We start from the raw sequence: 19,021 nt of genomic DNA, 5'->3' as shown, positions 1-19,021 counted from the left end.
TGGTGTAAATAACAGGACAAGTGTACCACCTCCTGTTGTTCCCTTGGTAATTTGACCCTGGATAATAGGTTGTTAGGTATTTCTTTGTTCACTTGTGTCTCCTTTTAATGCTTATTTACTCTCTTAGACAGATCTTGTGTACCCACCTAATAGAATTAGCATAACATATTTTTACTCAAAGGCTCATGGGAAACATGCTTATAAGGGTATATTGACTGAAAGCTGCTGATAAATTATGCATTTGGCCTTTCCTGAAGTAATAAATGAAGACTCATTTGAAATTAAGTGTTTAGGGAGACTTTGAGAAACAATCCCTGATTCCAGACTGACAGAAGTATAATTTTAATTTATATTTCATCCAACATGCCGTCTGACTTTAATCCCTCCTGTACACACTAACAGCTTGATGCCTGAGGGGCAAACAAGAATGTACAAAAACAAACAAGAGAAAAGGGGCAGCACTTAGTTGGAGGGAAGAGTTTCAAAGTGATCTCCAGGTCTGGCTTTGTGTTGTTTTGCCTTTTCTTCTGTCCCTTTCTTACCTCCCTTTTGGTCCTCCAAAACCATGCCCACCTTAATGCCCTGAGACAAGGGGCACTGGTCACAACGGTGGGCTGTGAAGGAATGACTGGGAAAGCCGAGGGTGGGCCGCTAGATGGGGGAGTCTGCCACGCCCCAACCCCAGACCCTGTTGTGGCTTGTGTGCTCCAGTTATTATTGTTTTCTTGCCCAAAAGAACCATGAAAAGGAAACAGAGAAAGGGGATAATTCATGCTGACCCTTCAAAAAGTTCTCACTTGAGGGCACCTGAGTGGCTCAGTCTGTTGTGTCCCACTCTTGGTTTGGCTCAGGTCATGATCTCACAGTTTGTAAGGATCCCTATGTCAGGCTCAGCACTGAAGGTGCAGAGCCTATGTGGGATTCTCTCTCTCCCTCTCACTCTGCCTCTCCCTTTCTCACTCTCTCTCTCTCTCTCAAAAACAAACAAACAAAAAAAAAACACTACACTCACTTAAGTTTTTAAACATTAATAAGCTAGGTTTGAGGAAAGACAAAAGGAATCCGTAATCTTTTTGGTAACAGCCAGTGAATTTTCTGCATGCTGCTGGAAGCAATCATGCAAGCCATAGCATTTATGTGATTTTGTATCTATAATATTCTTCTGCTTTTCTTTAAGATCATGAATAACTTGTGCACCATTGTCTCTGTGGTCACTCTAAACTGTAATAAATTTTATTCTCTGATGATTATAGGTTCTTTTTAACCATGCCTACAGTCTTAACTTGTGAGACTTAAAATATGAAAGTCAGTAGAAACTATATGTGCCTATTATATATAATATATTTAAATGTCTGCACTAATGTAGGTACCTGAGTGGCTTAGTCAGTTAAGCATCCGACTTTAGCTCTGGTCATGCTCTCAGGGTTTCTGGGTTGGAGGTTTGTGTCAGGCTCTCCTCTGATGACATATAGCGTGCTTTAGATTCTCTGTCTCCCTCTCTCCCTCTCGCTCTCTATCTCTCAAAAATAAATAAACATTTGAAAATGCATCTGCACTGGTAAACAGTTTTCTCAAAAGGTTTCCAGGCTGATCTTTAAGGCTATATAAGATAGTCTATCTTTTTCTTCCTTCCACCATAGAGTTTATTGGGCACTAGTCAGCCTCCTTTTACATTAACAGACTATTGTTTGCAAAAGAGTTTCTGGACATAAAGGCTGCATAGAGTGGACTACATGAAGAAGGAGAAGGATGCAGAGAAAGGGAAGGAGAAATGTACTAGCCATTGTAGAAAGTGGCGGAGGGGAAGAAAGCAAGGAAGAGGACCACCATCACCATTCATCACCAGATTTTACTACGTACTTTGTATATGCCTTGTATTCATTCTTTATTGCATTATCTCATTAGAGCCTGAAAGAATAGAATGAGGTAGGAAGAGATCATTACTTCCACCATTTTAACGATGCACAATCTAGCTGTGGAGGGGCAAAGTAACCTGCAAGAGGTCTAGGCCTTCAGGGAGATGGGACATTCTGAGCCACACTGGATGGAATGCTACTGGTTTCCACACACAAAATAAGATGGGAAGATGTCTGATAAGTGAATAAGTATAAGGCTACATTTATTGCCCTAATTGTTACATTTACAGGGCATCAGAGTGCTTGCTCCTCACAAAGATTCTCCCCTTGGTGATTAAAATGCATATTCTGCATAAACCATCTCCTGTCTCCCAGCTGCTGATGAAAATAATTCATTTTCCAGGAGATTTATTTTACAAAACCATTTGCAATCAAGTGTTATCTTGACAAGGCTCTGGTAGAGAGGACCAGCAGAGCCAAGCCCGTCACCTTCCTATTTTTCCGGTTAGGTTTCCTAGAATTTATATCTGATCTGTAGAATCCTTCAGTAGATCATTTAGATATCTGTCATTTCTCCAAGTATGGTAGGTTCTCTTTCATGGGGAGGGGTCCTGGGGAAATGACGAGTGATGCAGTGAGGGACATTCCCATATGCTAATGGGAACATGAGCAAGGGACATTCTCTAATGGAACATGGACGTTCCCAAACACCAATGGGAACGTGGACAAGGAATGTTCTCTAATGGAATGTGAACATTCCGGAAAGCAAGGGAACCATGGACATCCCCGAGAGAGATGAAGACGGACCAAGAAGCAATGGCTAATGGCAAACTTTAGTAAAAAACGGCATACTTGCCAGCCTGGAGAGCACAGTAAATGATTCATCAGAACAATAGTTACAGAAAAAGGAAGGACAGAACAGGAACAGCTTGCAGTTGTGTGAGGACACTGACGCACTTGGCTGGTGACCAGGGAGGCTCTGTCCTGCATGTTCTCCCAGAACTTTATCGAGTCCCATGTTCCCAGGGACAGTTCCTCCCATTCCCTAGCAATCACTTGACTGATAACCAGGAAGGCTCCACATCTCTGGCGCCATGGTTCCCGACACACTTGGCTGGCAACCAGGAAGGCTCTGTCCTGCACATCCTTCTGGGACTCCAACAAGTCCCCCGTTCCCAGGGGTCCTGAAAACAGAGGCCATGCAGGGACAGTTCCTCCCATTCCCCAGCATCCAAGGATTAGGGCTTCTCAATGGAGCTTTTGTAGGAGACAAGTTAAATACAAAATTTGAGGAGTAGATAGGATTGCCAAAATGTTGAAGTCAATCAGAAGGAAAAAACAAGCAAGGACAACATCTGGATGTCCTAGCATCAGTGTATCCCAGGGCCAAAGATTAGAGAATATGAGGCCATTGGGATAGGGCTATCACCAGAAATCAAACACAGGGTGCAGAAGTCAGCAGATATTTAAAGTTCCATTCATGGAACTCATGAACACATATAACTTGTCTGTGTATCTGGTCCTGTGTATGAAAACCTCAGCAGTAATTAGTAGACTTGATGAGCTTATATTTCTTTTTAAAATATCATTCAGCGTGTTATTAGCAAATATTTACTGAGTCACTCACGGACACCAGACACTGTGTGAGGTGCTAGGGAGATGATGAGTAACACATGAATCTTGCCCTTGAAGTTCATACACTCTAAAGGAAGAAATGGGTACATAAACAGAGGGGTAGTGCCGTGTATATAATAATGGAAGTGTAAAGTGACCATACAGTGGATGAAGTGATTAACTCTCCCAGGATGATCAGGGAAACATTTCAAACTGAGGGTCTATTTGAACTGGGGTTTTAAAGTATGGTAAGAATTTGCATAATAGATAAGTAGAAAAAAAGTCAAAGATGATAGCATATTATTTGTTTTTATTCCCTACTCTTTTTTTAAGTATAGTCTTGGAAACTATAGAACCTAACAAATTGACTCATTCAAATGTTGGAACATTGTGAGTTTCATAGGATTATTTCTTACCCACAAGAGAAGGTGTAGTAGATATGGGAGCTCTTCTTTCAGGAGCACGATGCCATTCTGGGATTCCAATTCTTATTTTTATACCAAATAAGTATTGATTAACTACATCCAGGAGAGAGAACCATTGAAGACAGGTCATTCTACAGGCCGATTGGGATGCATCAATTTCAAAAATGCAGTGGAAATTTACCTACAGCTTCACCACCTCTACTCTCCCTAATACAGACTGCTGTGTGGGATGAAAGAATTTCATAACTCTGAGAGGTGATGAGCAGGCCTGCTGCCACACCCAGAGACTCGAAGCCAAGTCCAACGTGTTTCTTTAGACCAGTGAGGAACAAACCCTTGCTTCTCTGCATTGCTTTTTGATGTTCCCGTCAGTCTTAATGAGACATGTTACATCTTCTCTGGACTATGCTTTTTCCCCTTTTTTTTCCTATGACAAGTAGAATTAAAGGTTCTGGTTAAGGAGGCATACCCCGAAATAGGACTGTATGAATCTGGAATTTAAGACAAAGACAAAAAATCCTACAAGTTCTGTACCAATGTCTATCATGTAAAGGACCATGCATATACATTTCTATTACCAAAACCAGTCAATTCATGTATAAACCATAACATAATCTAAGAAAAAATAAACTCAGGGCAGAAGAACTAAATCCAAGCAATTGATACTGTCTTTCTCTAATGTGATGTGTTACAAAATCCCCCCACCACCATCTTTCTTTCTGTCTTCTTACGTCTTACAATAAAAGCCATGTGCAATTCCTGGTTGGTACCACCCATCTATACCTTTCTTTCCTGAGAACATCAAGGTCAGGATCTTCCTGGCCAGCTGCTTCTTGGGGAGCTTCTGAAGTCAGCTTCTCTTGTCTAAAATGGTATAAAGTAGCTTGATGACAGAAGCTAACTTACCTTCTTCTGTGTGTTTTGTTGAAGCAAACTTCTCTCTGAATCTCTCAGCAGCAGGTCAGTAAAGATTATCCCCTAGCAGAATAAAACTTCCCTCTGATTTTTCTTTTTCCCTAAAATACCAGAAGCTCCCATTTTTGGTCAGTAAGCCTTTTCTATCTTTACAAATTTTGACATAGGGTGAACAGAAAATAAATACATAAAAAATCTCCATCAGATACTTAATTCCAGAAGCCCTAATTTTAGCCATCAAAATCCCTAAGCTACAAACAAGGTTGCAAGTTGCTTTTTAAGATGGTCATCCATTATTCATTCAAGAGATATCTATGAGAATTTATCATGTGCCAAGCACTGAAGATTCATCAGTAGAGAAGAAAAGCAAAGCCCTTGCCCTTGCCCTGGTGGTGATTCCAGGCTGGATGTAGACAGAAATGTGCAAATGATTAGACATATGCCTCCCCGCCATGACAAATGCACTAAGTGCTGTGTGAGGTATAGAGAAGTCAGACGTTTAAGAAATGGACATTTAAGCTGAGCCCTAAGGATGAGTAAGTGTTAATTAGACTTGAAGAATGTTCTAGGTGGCAAAAACAATGACCCGCTGGGGAAAGAAACACTAAGATGCCAGGAAGGGAAAGCAAGCTAGCAGGGCAGGCGAGGGCAGGATGTTGCAGGCCATTGGGCCGGGTTAAAGGTTTGGACTCAAGCCCAAGGATAATGAAAAGTCAATGAAGCATTTTAAACAAGAGAACGAAATAATAAATTACTATTGTTTGGTTTTGTTTTGAATTATGGTAGCTGCCATATGGCAAACGAGGTGGGGGTAGAGTGGAAGGTATAGGAAGACCGTAGGTCTAGTTTGGAGAATGTCATCATGGTGAAGATGAAAGGTGGCCTGGTCTCTGCTAGGTTTCTGGCTTTCCCCTACCAATCTGGCAAGAAGGTGAAGGTTCATAGACGTCAGGTATCCTTTGAAGGTAGAGGCAGTGGGAATGAACACCCGGGGAGTTGTAGGTTGGACTACTGAGAGCACAATGACCAGTGTTTTTACTTAGGAGGCTGGTTGGATCGTGATGGCATTTCCCGAGGATGGAACAAGCTTTGTGACGGAAAACAGAAGTGCAGTTTCAGGCACGTTTAATCTACAGATGTAACAAGAGACTTAAGTGTAGCTGTTTTGATTCTAAATATGTTTATTCCAAAATAATAGATGTGACATGGAAATTTAGCCATTTACAAGTAACATCATATTTAGTGTGTTCAGAGCTCTCAGCAATTGATTTTTTTCCTCTTTAAAAAATAACTCTCCAGAAAATCTGTTCAATTTAGCAGTTATCCTACATGATCACATACATCTACAAATAACAATTTTTCTTTATTAAATACCTTTTGCTTGGCATTTAGTTTTAACATCATGATTGCATTGAACCCCTTAGCCACTCTGTTAGGTTTATGTTACTCTCCTCATCTTCAATAAAGGGCAACTGAGGCTTGGAAAAATTAAGTTACCCACACATCTGCAAATAAGTAAGTGGTGGATCTGGAACTTGAACTGGGTCTGACTTCAAATGCCATGTCCATAACCACCACATGATAGTGCCTTTGGAACTAGAAAAACAAAACAAAACTGCTTATTCTGATGGCAAACAACAACTTAATTTGCCAGGCCATGGAAATGGTGAAGTCAATGCATTATAAGTGACCTAAGGCAAGAAATTATCTATGGGGTGAATTCTGGCCTGTTACTGGATGTAGATTGAGTCACCAACAAAATCAAGCACAGCAAGAGCTAAGGGATACTTCTCTACAGCCCTTTGGGACTGGTGGCAGCCACAGTGCTAACCTGAGGCCTCACTGCCTCACGGCCCTGGCAGTGTAGGATCCATGTGAGCTGATTTACAGAGTTTTAATACACTGCATCTGATAAAATGTGAGAGCAAATTGACAACGTGGAAATAAGAAGCACTGCTACTTTTTCAGCTCCATAATTTGTAGATTTATTATTCCCCAAACAGAGCTTTGCCACATTAATAGGAGAAAGCCAAACAGCAAGGGGTAACGTGGCTGACCACTTGGTCATACTTGGAGTACCATGATAATTCTTGCTAGCAGGAGACTGTGTAAGTGCTCTGATAAAGAAATGAGCACATTGGGCTCGATGAGTGACATTTTAAAAATCTAATTTTGGTGTTGGAATTTTAGACACACTTTTTGTCTTTGCCATGAAGTAATCTTAGCCTAATCTAGATGCTTTATTGGTAGTGCGTATTTGAGAATCAAGACACAAGACCTTTAGTAAATAAGGTTTTCACAGAGAAGCAACAAGATTTTTGAAACATCCTCACCATGCTGAGCCCAAAGACTATTCCAAACTTGTTCTCAGATTGATTTTTCTACCTAAGGATTAATTTTCTGACAGAATCACTGACAAGCTTGATCTTGAGAATATTAAGCCAAGGTAACCTGTTTGGGATTTTTGGGCATTTTTTTTCTTTAATGTTTTCAAGTGAAGTTGAAAACCAGAATTCATTCTGTGTGAACCAAATACATTCAAGCACTTTTCAAATCAATAGGCAGCTTAATTTCTCCATATTGCAAAACATTATGCCCCCTCTAAATTCTCATCAGAGGCAACATGGAAATTAATGAGACCTTTAGGTTAGCCTTTCAAGCTCAGCCTTATTTTATAGCTTTACCTTGCCTTTTTGACACTGTGATCCCACCTGGCCACCAGCAGCATTTCACGTTGCAGTGCACTTTAATTTTGTAGTTTTCTTAGTCTTCCTTGGAAACTGGCAGCTTATTAATCTCAATAACTGAGCTGCTCAATAGGCAAGCTCTCCAATGAGAATTTAGGCTGTCTTTTTTTTTCTTGGCAGATGGAGACAAGGGGTTGGTTGTCGGATAGAGGCAAAGTGTGGGGGAATGGGAGACAGAAAGCCAGTTAGAAGAGGCATCCCTGTACCCCACATCACTTTCTGACAATAGGCAGGAAAATAAAGAGAACCTGGTCTTATCTACTGCTCTGTAATTTACAGCTTGTGGTGTTTAATGCACTCCAGACCATTAATAAGAGAATAAATAAAGTGCCATTGCACATGTGCAAATTACAAGGTGCATTAAGAAACAAGTATCACATCTTATTTAAGACTACTCCAGCCTGCTCTTGGTTTGGATTTGCAAATTTGGAAGCATCCTTGAAGGTGGAGGTATCCAAAGAGAGGGTGTCCTTTTCAAATTTGGCTCTGCTATAAAACTAAAGCCTTATAAAGTGTATTAAAGCTTTGAGGACGTAAACTTCTTACTTGTACGTTAACCACAGCTAAGTTTTAGGTAAAGAGAACTTTTTTAAAAAGCTGTCCCTCAGCATCCTAGACCATGGGGACCCAATCATGGATTGAGGACACCGTGTGGTCATGTCTTATATGCACAAAACTCTGCCCTGAGTCTATGTAAATGTCGAAGACTCTTGGGTCAAGTTCACAATTGAAAAAAGCCAAATATTTCTATCTCTGTCTGTGTTCTTTCACCCATTCATCTAATATCAAGTGTCACTCCCTTGGGGCATTTCTTGAAGATTTCCCAGAGGATATTTTATCTGGCTCAGACAGGGAGAGACTTGATGAAATGCAAGTCTTTTTCTAATTCTGGCTCCCCAATGATCCTTTTCTTTTCACAGAGGCCAGATAAGGCATTCATGGTTCTCCCAGGCAGGGAAAGTAGGCTCTGCAACTTTTCTACAGCTTCCTTTGATTTATTAGTCTCAGCCTTGCCTGCCTTTATAAGGTGCAGTTTTGTGTCCCCAGCACTGCAGTCCTGCACAGGGCTTTCAGCCAGGTCACTCCACTGGGGCTGTGTTTTCTAGATTAGAGGAGAGGGTTTAAGAAACTTATTCCCAGACAGCTTTTTTCCCTCCCCAACCCAGCAACTGATTTCAGGCTATTTCATGAGTCATGTTTGTAAATATTCATTTTTAGAGGTCATGACAATGCTAACCATAAAGGCTCACCCTCAAAATTGTGTTTTTAATCCCTTATAGAATCACTTCTTATCCAGAATGACTGAGCACTTGGCAAATGCCCCCAATTTCTGTCATCATTGTTTTAACTGCTCTTGCCTTGTATGTCAAAAGAGACTGAGGAACGCTTCTTTCTTATTTGTGAGATTGTATTGAAATTGTATTTCAGTCTGTTAAAACTTCAGTTGGGTACAAACATCCCTCAGTCCATTTCTCAACAATTAGTCCTCCTGTAAAGATGTTGCACACCTATGATAAAACAATTAAAATTTCATTTTTTATTAAAAATAGAGCTATCCTATGACCCAGCAATAACACTATTAGGAATTTACCCAAGGGATACAGGAGTGCTGATGCATAGGGACATGTCTACCCCAATATTTATAGCAGTGCTTTCAACAATAGCCAAATTATTAGGAAAGAGCCTAAATGTCCATCAACTGATGAATGGATCATAAAGATGTGGTTTATATATTCAGGGGAATACTACTTGGCAGTAAGAAAGAATGAAATCATGCCATTTGTAGCAATGTGATTGCAACTGGAATGTATTATGCTGAGTGAAATAAGTCAGAGAAGAACAGACATCTTATGTTTTCACTCATTTGTGTATCTTGAGAAACTTGCAGAAGACCATGGGAGAAGTAGCTACAAACAGAGTGGGGGAAGGCAAATCACAAGAGACTCTTAAATACAGAGAACAAACTGAGGAAGGATGGGGGTTGGGGGAAAGAGAAAATAGGTGATGAGCATTGAGGAAGGCTCGTGTTAGGATGAGCACTGGATCTTGTATGCAAGCCAATTTGACAATAAATATTCATTTAAAAAAAAGGTTATTTACTACTATTATAATAGAAATCTATGTTGTAAAAGCAAATAATATAAAGTATTTTTGTTAATGTAGAATAGTATTGTGAGTGATAAAAAACACCTTTTAAAATATAAAAATCTCATTTTCTAAAATTATTTGAGCAAATATGTTTAATATTCTGCACTTAGAAGAAGGTAGAAGATGTTGCTCTTCTTGCATTGGTATGTGCTTAGATAAGAATTTAAAATGGAAAGCTTAATCATAGTGACTTTTTAATCTCTTATCAACCCAGACTTCCTCTACTAGAGAACATGGATAAGAAGGCATAAGGTGACATTGGGCCTGTGTAAGCATTTGCTGGGACCTGGGGAAATCTACTCCACCCTCGCATCAGTGAAAGGAGACTAAATCTAAAAGCCCCTGGGAGTGGGGAAAGTGCTATGTACATCCAGTTCTTGTGGGTGTCTTGTCCTCAGCTCCAGTTTGTTCTCCCTTGCTATGTTAGTGTCTCCAGGGGTGTACTGAAGGCAGAAGGCCACAAAGATAATCTTCCTGAGCTTCTAGAACTCAGAATCCATGTGAGGAGAGTGGTCCTATTAAATGTCTTTTTGCTTCCAGGAAACAATTGAAGACTCTGTGGTTTTACTTTTTAGACATCATCACCCCCTAAATACCTGTTTTGTGCCAAGTATTATAATAGGTACTTTATGTTATCTGAGTGGAAGCCCTGTGGGATAGATAGTGTCCTTTTTTTGCATGCCAAGAAGATGGAACTTGGGAAGATGAACAGCCTAGAGCAGAATCAAGATTCTGGAAGAACTAGTTTCATAGAAATAAACTCAGGCACTGGAAGTCTGTCCCTCAGCTTTGCTTTTCTCTCTTTCTGTCCATCATTCTTAAGCAGGCCTTCTTCTGTGAGATCTTTGTGGGAACTACAGGCTATATGCTCATAGCTTAGAAACCTAACAGAAAAAGGATATATTCTTCCTGATCTTTCAGCAACACCCCTTTCATTAAATTTCATTGAACTCAATGAGGGTCACAGACCCACAATGGACCCAATCCCCAGCGCCTGGAAAAGAGACCATGTTGATTGTCTAGACCTAGATCATGTAGCCACGTAGAACATCATAGCAGGAAGAAGGACATGGTCATAACCAAGTACCATGCTTTTAGGAGACTATTAAATGGAGGCCTGGCAGGACCGAAAAAGGAAAGTTATGTTCAATGCTAGTTTTGCCCTAGCCCCACTGCCTTCACTTATTGCCTGATGATAGTGATTTTCTCCTCTGGGCACACACGGTTCTGGCCAGGATGGGGAAATGGAGGAATTTTAGGGCATCAGGTTCTCTCACTTGCCTGGGCACAGAAGGGGGTTTACAGCTGATTCTGATATGAAGTAGAAAGAATAAGTTCCACTGACTAATTCCCATCCCCTTCTGATTCATTGCCCTCTCTGGTTCACTTCTCAAACATCCCATGACTTTACCTTTGAGTTCACTGTGGCCACTTAATGCATTTTAACTTTTATTAGTCTCCTGATGTCTCTTTGAAGCTATCATCTTCTTCCTGCAAAACTGCTTGGATTCTACATTTTCTAATTAAAACATGCTCATTTATTGTCTTACTAACCAGTGCTCTTTACGAGGGCTCATGATGAGAAAGTTAACTCAAAACAACTCGATGTATTCCTCATCTCCTGAAAATGGCTTGAGATGCAGTTTTACCTTTATAAAGTTGAATTACTTTGGACAATTTTTGGTTGTGCCTTTTTAATAAAACCGTGGATGGAATACATTTAAACTCCTGCTTCAAGCTCCTCTTCTCAGCAATGGTGACAGTCTCAGGTAGGCAGGGGTCATTCAGCTCCATACTGGACCACAGTGTAGGTAACAATTGAATTGTGCTACATTTAATTAGACAAAAATCTTGGTCCTAAAATGCAACATGTCTTAATGTCAATAATTATGCCCATCACTGTTTGCACTCCTGTGATTCAATCTGGCATTACTGGAAGTACTAAAACTCACTGTAATAGGGGGAAGGTAGTACACATACATTTAAACCCTTCTAGAATTTCATACTAATGATGCAGGTGAGAGAACAAGTTTCAAGGACAGTATGTGTCTAGGTTTTCTGAGTCTTCAGCGATGTTGGCCTTGTCTAGGAATAGGGAAGCAGTATTTGGATGGGAACCTCCTCATGTCCTGTCCCTAATGTGCAACTTCAGGGTCACAGTACCATTCAGTTGCAGAAAGTCAAAATACAGAATTTGCTACAGAGCTAAGCCAAAGCCTATTTCAGGCAGAAAGGGGGAGACAGAGAGTCAGGGATAGAGAAGAAAGGGTCTGGTGATGAGAATACAGAAGTAAGTTCATGCTATCTTCTGGGAAGTTGGTCCTTTGATTCTGACCATAAGACCAGAAGACCAGGAGAAGGCATCAAGGTCAACATGATTTATATTGGCTTGATGATTTAAGAGATGTGGGAATCATTTGGCAGCACAGAGGCAGAATTTTCAAGGTGGAATCCATGTTTAGATTACCTAAAATAGTCTAATCTCTATTTTATAGATGGGGAGAGTAAGACCCAGATGACTCATCAAGTCCTCCCACTCAGAATGTCTGAGTGTTACCTCAAAGCATGTCTCTGGTTCAAGCATTCATCACCATGCTTCACTGTCCCCAGCATGGTTGCTGGACTTTGTTGCCTATTCGTCCTTTATAGACTCTGCTTCACTTCCTTCCACAAAGAAATCATCAAGAATTTAAGATAAAGATTAGAGCACATATTGCAATAGATTTTGGTCTTTCCATTCATATATTACAAAATGCATACATTCTCTTGATAAAAATATTCAACAACCAGGAAGATTAAAAATGGAAAGTAAGATGCCCTGCCCTTCTGCTTCTATTTTCAAGGAAATCTCTTTTGAAGGTTTATTATTTTAGACTTCCCAAAATGTATATGGATATCTGAGCATGTTTTTGTTTAAGTTTAATGTAAATGGGATCACATTATACATACCATTTGCCAACTTCCTTTTTTAACTTCATGAGATATTGTGGAAATCACTTCAGGTAATTTCTTGTGGACCTACCTCATTCTTGCTTTAAAGTCTGTGTAATATTCCAGAATGTCATAATTTATTTAACCAGTCTCTTCTTTATGGACACTTAGATCACTTTCACATTTTTGCAATTACAAACAAAACTGTAATGAGGAATCTTGTGTATATACCTTTCTTTGCATACTTACATGATTATATTCAAGAGTCAAATTCCTGGAAGTGAAATTGCTAGATCAAAGGGTATATATAATGTGCATTTTAAATTTTGATAGATTGTGCCAAATTATGTTCATCTCAATTCAAATGATGTAGTGTCTCTTTATTCCTCCTTCTTTAATGGCCTGAAGTTTCTTTTATAGGCTTGAAATAAGAGCCCTGAAGTTTATGGTATTGGATTTTAAACATAGAATTGAAAGAATTTTCTTTTGCAAGGAACAATGTACTAAATAATTTTAGAATACTCTAGAAACTCAACTTCCTTCTCATGAGCCAGGTGCAGTATGAGAAAGAGGTATAGCTGTGGGGAAAATCTGACTCACTCACTTTCCTTGGTTCTAGCTGTAGGGCTCTTTCTCTTTATTCCCAAATTATGCTGCAATGTGGCCTACGTGATTCAGGATACCTAACCTTTGCTGCACTTTGTTTTCTCATTTATAATTTGGCAGTTTTTAAATTTGCCTCTTTTCCCTGTCTACCTTGCCTCCATCTACCTAATGGGGATATTACAAGAATATCTAAGACGACTTAGTCAAGTTTCTGAGTCCCCAGGAGAAATGCCTAATACAGCAGGATTATTGTTATAACTATTATAGGAGAGTGTTTATGATCAAGGGCTTGAAATCCAGCAAGGAAGACAGCCTCTTTTGTAAAATAAGTATGTGAGGGTTCTGTCAATAAGGGGCCCTCAAGCCAATTTACAGTTTCTTTATCTGAAACTCCGATTTTATGCTAAATAAGGAATTTTTGTATTTCCCACCTCCTGTTGGTAATCCCATCACCAGCTATGTTCATAGGACTTCTTAATTCATCCAACATTTATGGAGGCTCTATTATTAGGGGTTGACTGCCATGCAAGATGCTGTGGGTAAAGGATGAAAAAGACATGGTCTTTATCCCCTGACATTTATAGTCTAGTGTGAGAAAGACAGCTAAGTAGATAGTTTATATTAATATAAAACACTATAATATGTACAGAAGCTTGGGACAATATGGGATCACATGGTGGTGGGGGACACCCAGATCTAGCTAGTGTCTGATTCCCATTTTGATGCAAAAGTACACTCCATCAAAAGGGCACTTAGGGAAGAGATAAGAGAATAAGGCCAGAAAAGCAAGACTGTGCAAGCATTCTGGATCAACTGGGGACAATTTAGGGAATAATGCTAGAGATGTCTTTTGGCCCATGTCAGGGACACATTCTAGACCCAGTGACCTCTTAGACCCTGCGGTTTGTTCTGTATGGGATGGGGAGTCTTCAAAGTTGTGTTATGGTCACATTTGCAGTAGTAGGAAAAAAATATATAACCTTAGCTGGTATCCCAGAAAGACAAGAAATAAAAGTTTACAGCACTTACCTAAAGCATCCCATGTTGAAGAAAGGAAAGAAGAAGGGAAGGAAGAAAAGGGGGTGGGACAAGAAGGAGAGATCCATCCTTCAAGTAGGCAGTTTGTGGGATTCATGATAGTTAAAAGCCAACATATGTTGAGGATTTCCTTAGTGTCATGTATTTGTTGAGCCCATTTATTACACATGATATCCCTATGAAATATTTTCAGTTATTTACATTTTCCATGCAAGGAAACCCAGATTCCTCAAATCATTTTCCCAAGGCTTCCCAGATTACAGATGAGGCAACCAGGCTCTGAACCCCACTTGCTGCCAACAGTTTTCCAGTTCACCACTGCCATGTTCAGCCTCCTAGAACAAGGCAGGCTATTCCAGCCTGACCCTGACCTAGACCTTCCTTTTCCTTCTTGGTCCCTGCCTTCTCCCTCCCCTGCTCTTCCCCTCCTTCCCACTGCCCTCACAGAAATGCAGACCATGCTTTGCTTTTCATATAGCCACTTGACTTTTGTCAAACAAAACCTAAGAGCCAGAAAGGATCCCAGTTCAAGTCCAAACCTCTGAGATGTCTGCAAAAACAGCCTTCCCTGACCAGACTCTCCTTTAGTTTTGTTTAATTCTGCCGCTTGCAAAGAAAATGCCTAGAGGCGGGCACCTGGCTTTTAGTCTAACATGCCACCTCCCTGTCAGGCAGCTTTCAATTTACCATGCCTCAGCATGTCCAACCGCATCTTCGTCAAGACTTCCAAGATGGCAGTGACAAGCTTTTCAGGTACTTAAGGCAAACATGCATGACAGTTTTCCTTGACACTTGCATTTTTAAAAAGTCTTGCCTGGGGCCCTAGGAAACCCAGCATTTAGGAAACCAGGAGCCTTTCAAGGAAGCCAGGCTTTCACAACCTGCTTCCTGGGACTTGTTTTGTGACAGGGACACTGCAGGATCTGCCTGAGAGTACATTAAGCACCATGGCAATATTTACGTGTTGATGTTAAATGATGGTTGCCTTTTTAATGGCATTTTTTGATGACTGAAATGTATGGATCTGTTCAATGCATTGTCAGTGGGTATGTGGCTGGCCTACAAACACACTTAAATGGCACACTTCTGCAAAGCATTAATTTCTAAGTGTCCGACAGATATATGTAGGCAGGCAGACATGTCACAGGGGTTGCTATAAAGCTTAATTAATATCCCTGAAGAGCTCTTATATCATTTCAAGAACAGTGCTAAATAAGAAGAAAACATTGTACCTATGGATATTACACATATAGAGAAATGTGGGTGAATACACCAATAGGTCTTTGTATATTTGCTTATGTCTCAAAGAGTCTGGTGTAAATTAAAATGGGAAAATAAGTTGTATTAAAGATAACTATCTTTTATTTGAGTGTTTAAAAAAAATAAAAGTAAGAGAGCCCCAAACTTAATGCTAGAAATCTCTACACACTATTGATGTGGAAGCAAATCTATAACATACAAAAGTAAATAGTAGTTTTCTTTCTTTCTTTGTTTTCCTTCTCCTCTGCCCATCCCTACATCTTAGGATTGCTTTGATGACTTAAAAATTATTTTCATCTATGCAAAAATCCAATAAATCAGTTTTGTTTTTCTTTCTAAACCTTGAAGAAATCCCATTAAATACTTTATCTGCCCCTTTTCATTTTCCTATCATAATATAACTTCCTTCTTTCTCTGCCTTTCTCTATCCCTCCCTTCCCTCCCTTCATTCTCTCCTTCCTTCATTCCCTCCTTTGTCCCTCTTTCCACCAAGTCTTGAGAACCTACAAAAGTCTAGGAAATAACCATTATTAGCGTTTTTGTTTGTTTCCTTTTAATTTCTTTCTGGGCCTTAGTGTACACATCCAGAAACAAAGGGAAATGGATTAGAATTTTATTTCTCAAAGGTATACCCCATGGAATACCATTTTAAGACTGGAAAAGTAGATGGGTATAAAACTTAGGTGATAAAATCAGCAGAATGGTAAATAGTATATTGTAGAGTACTAAGATATTTAAACTATTAAAGGCTTGTGAAGATATATAGTAAACTCTTAAATTCTCTTCACTTCAGTATTTCCCAAATATCATGAAATGTTTTCTTTACCTAAAGCAAGTAATACATGAATACACTGCATGATTCGAAGAAGATACTTTGAGATCTTATATTGCAGACCCTCTTTGATCTCATTACAAAAGTAGGAAACCTAGAATTTCTTCAAATTCTTGCTAGAGAAAAACTTTCTGAATTTATCTTCTAGGATAAAATGTAATTTCTCAGTGCCAAAACTTAAGAAATCCACCCATGTTTAGATTCACTCAACATGTTCTGCAATATTTGGGCCTGGCAAGGATTATAATAAAATGCTTAGATTATGTACTAACAATAAAAACGTTTTTATAAAAATGTCATGGATAGATTATGTTCCTAGAATATAAACTCTAGTACTTTTCTACTAAAACCTCTTTCCTAAAATGAAAGCCTGTTGACTTGCCATGTTAAAACATTTTGTAAGATATGAACTATTGTTACTCTTTATGTGACTACTGCTACTTGGCTCTTTAGTGATGCTTTTTGTTCTTATAATCTAAAAGTTTTCAAAAAATTTCATGACATGGGTAGGATGAAAGGAGACTAGCAACATGTTCAGGGCCAACTAGAATTGGACCTTGCTGAGGAGTTCAAGGCTGATCATTTTCTACATTGAGAAAACAGCTAAAGGTTCCCCATAATGTTTAACATATTATTATGACCCAGAAATTCTCCTATGTATATCCTGCTCCCCCCAAAATTGAAAACAGGTGCTCAAATATTTGTACACAAATGTACCAAATAGCAATATTCACCATAACCAAAAGATCAGAACAACCCAAATGCCCCTCCATGTATTAATGGGTAAACAAAATGTGTGTATAGTTATATATATGGTATATATAACTGTATAATATATATATATATACATGCACACACAATGGAATAGCATTCAGCCTTAAAAATGAATGAAATACTAATAAATGCTATATGAAAATGAACTTGAAACGTTATGCTAAGTGACAGAAGCCAAGCACAAAAGGTCACATATAGTATGATTCCATATATATGAAATACCCCTAATAGGAAAATCCATAGAGACAAAAAATCAGTTTAGTGGTTACCAGAAGCTAGGAGTAAGAGAACAGGGACATAGGAATTACTGTTTAATGGGTACAGGGTTTTCTTTTGGGGTAATGAAAATGTTTTGGAATAAAATAGGGATATTAGTTATACAATATTTTATATGCACTGAATGCCATTGAATAGTATGCTTTAAAATGATTTTGTTATGTGACTTTCACCTCAATACAAAAAAAATTTTTTTCATTAATTAATTAAAGGAAAACAGAGACTTAAGTGTTCCCCTTAATATGAAAAGTTTACTCAAGGGAAAGGCAATAAGATAGGTTTGGAAATCCATCTCTTGCTCCAATCTTTTCCAAGAAAAATGCTAAGAAAAAATGCCTGTTTTCAAAACATGCTTGGGAATGGTTAACTTTAAAGGCACTACACAAAACACCACTACAGATGATTTGATTAATACTGATAAATGGATCCAAGGGTGCAATATATTAACATCTGGAAGATCGTCAATGTGATCTCCATTCAGCATCATGGTAAATGCAAGTCATCAGACTTTCCTGAAGTTGTTGAAGCACCAATAATAAGGAAATAAAGGTGTATCAGTCATGACTCCTTTGTTACAGAGGTGGCAGGGGAGGGAGGGTAGAGAAAGATAAATTGATTCTTATCTGGGTGGAAGACAATATATACAAGATTTTTCAGAGATGAAAACTGTTCTCATCATATTCCTTTAAAAGTGATTTGGAAAAGAAAATGCACCATGAAATCTTTATGTTTGCAGAGATACCAAACCGATGAAGATAAACTGCTCTATAGGTGGGCAGAGAAGTGACAGATAAGGAGCAAGTACATTTACCAAAGAATTCTTCCAACCTTGTAGGAAGATTAACTCTGAGCTCCTGGTTACAAACCAGACACTGGCCCTGAGATTAGTGTAAACTAATGCCTAAACATAGATGTCCATTGGGTTGCTGAGAAAAGAGAGGAGCGGAGGGCTGAAAAATGTACATCACTAAGTAGAATCCTAGAAATTAATTGAAAGTGCATTATCACTATTTCGAAAACTATTGTGAGTTCTAATGGAAATAGTCAATGTGATCATAGCTAACATACCTCAAGAATGATGGAAAGATTGAGAATTCCCACCTAAAATATCAAGAAAACGGGAAGGCTCTCAAAATGTGCTAACAGCCTCCTCGAAATACGAAGATGCAGTTTTCTCAAAGGATTTAAAATAACCATGTATAGGCATAATGAGAACATGGTCCTGTTTACCAAACTCTTAAAGCCCAAAGTGACAGGACATTTCCTTGAAGAGGACACTGCAGGATAAATAAATAGATGTGTTGGACCTGAGAACAGATAGCTAAGTTTTCAAGATCTAGATTGGCTGATTCTTTCATTCATTTACTAAAAATTGATCAAACGCCAAACATCTGCCAGTCATGCTTCCACAGGCCAGGGATATAGTGGGGGGGAAGACTAAATCTGGGCCCTTAAGGAAAATGCATGCCATTGGGTGAAGCAGGTAATAAGCAAGGAGATAGCTACTCAAAGGATAAGTGGGATAAGTGTGGAGCAGATGACATGGCAAGGCCTTTATATGAATATCATTACTCTCCCTCCCTCAAAAATCAGTCATTG

The 19,021-nt window shown here is 39.1% G+C and overlaps 1 protein-coding gene across 1 annotated transcript in view; it reads left to right on the top strand.

Annotated features, from left to right (window-relative positions):
- The window catches only part of TENM2 (teneurin transmembrane protein 2), a 1,222,720-nt gene that overhangs the window by 928,958 nt on the left and 274,741 nt on the right, over positions 1-19,021 (top strand). The window lies entirely within an intron of this gene.

The sequence above is a fragment of the Suricata suricatta genome, chromosome 6 (genome assembly GCF_006229205.1).
Source record: "Suricata suricatta isolate VVHF042 chromosome 6, meerkat_22Aug2017_6uvM2_HiC, whole genome shotgun sequence".
Taxonomy (NCBI): domain Eukaryota; kingdom Metazoa; phylum Chordata; class Mammalia; order Carnivora; family Herpestidae; genus Suricata; species Suricata suricatta.
Note: the sequence above shows the minus strand (reverse complement) of the source record. Positions and strands in the feature narration are given on the sequence as shown.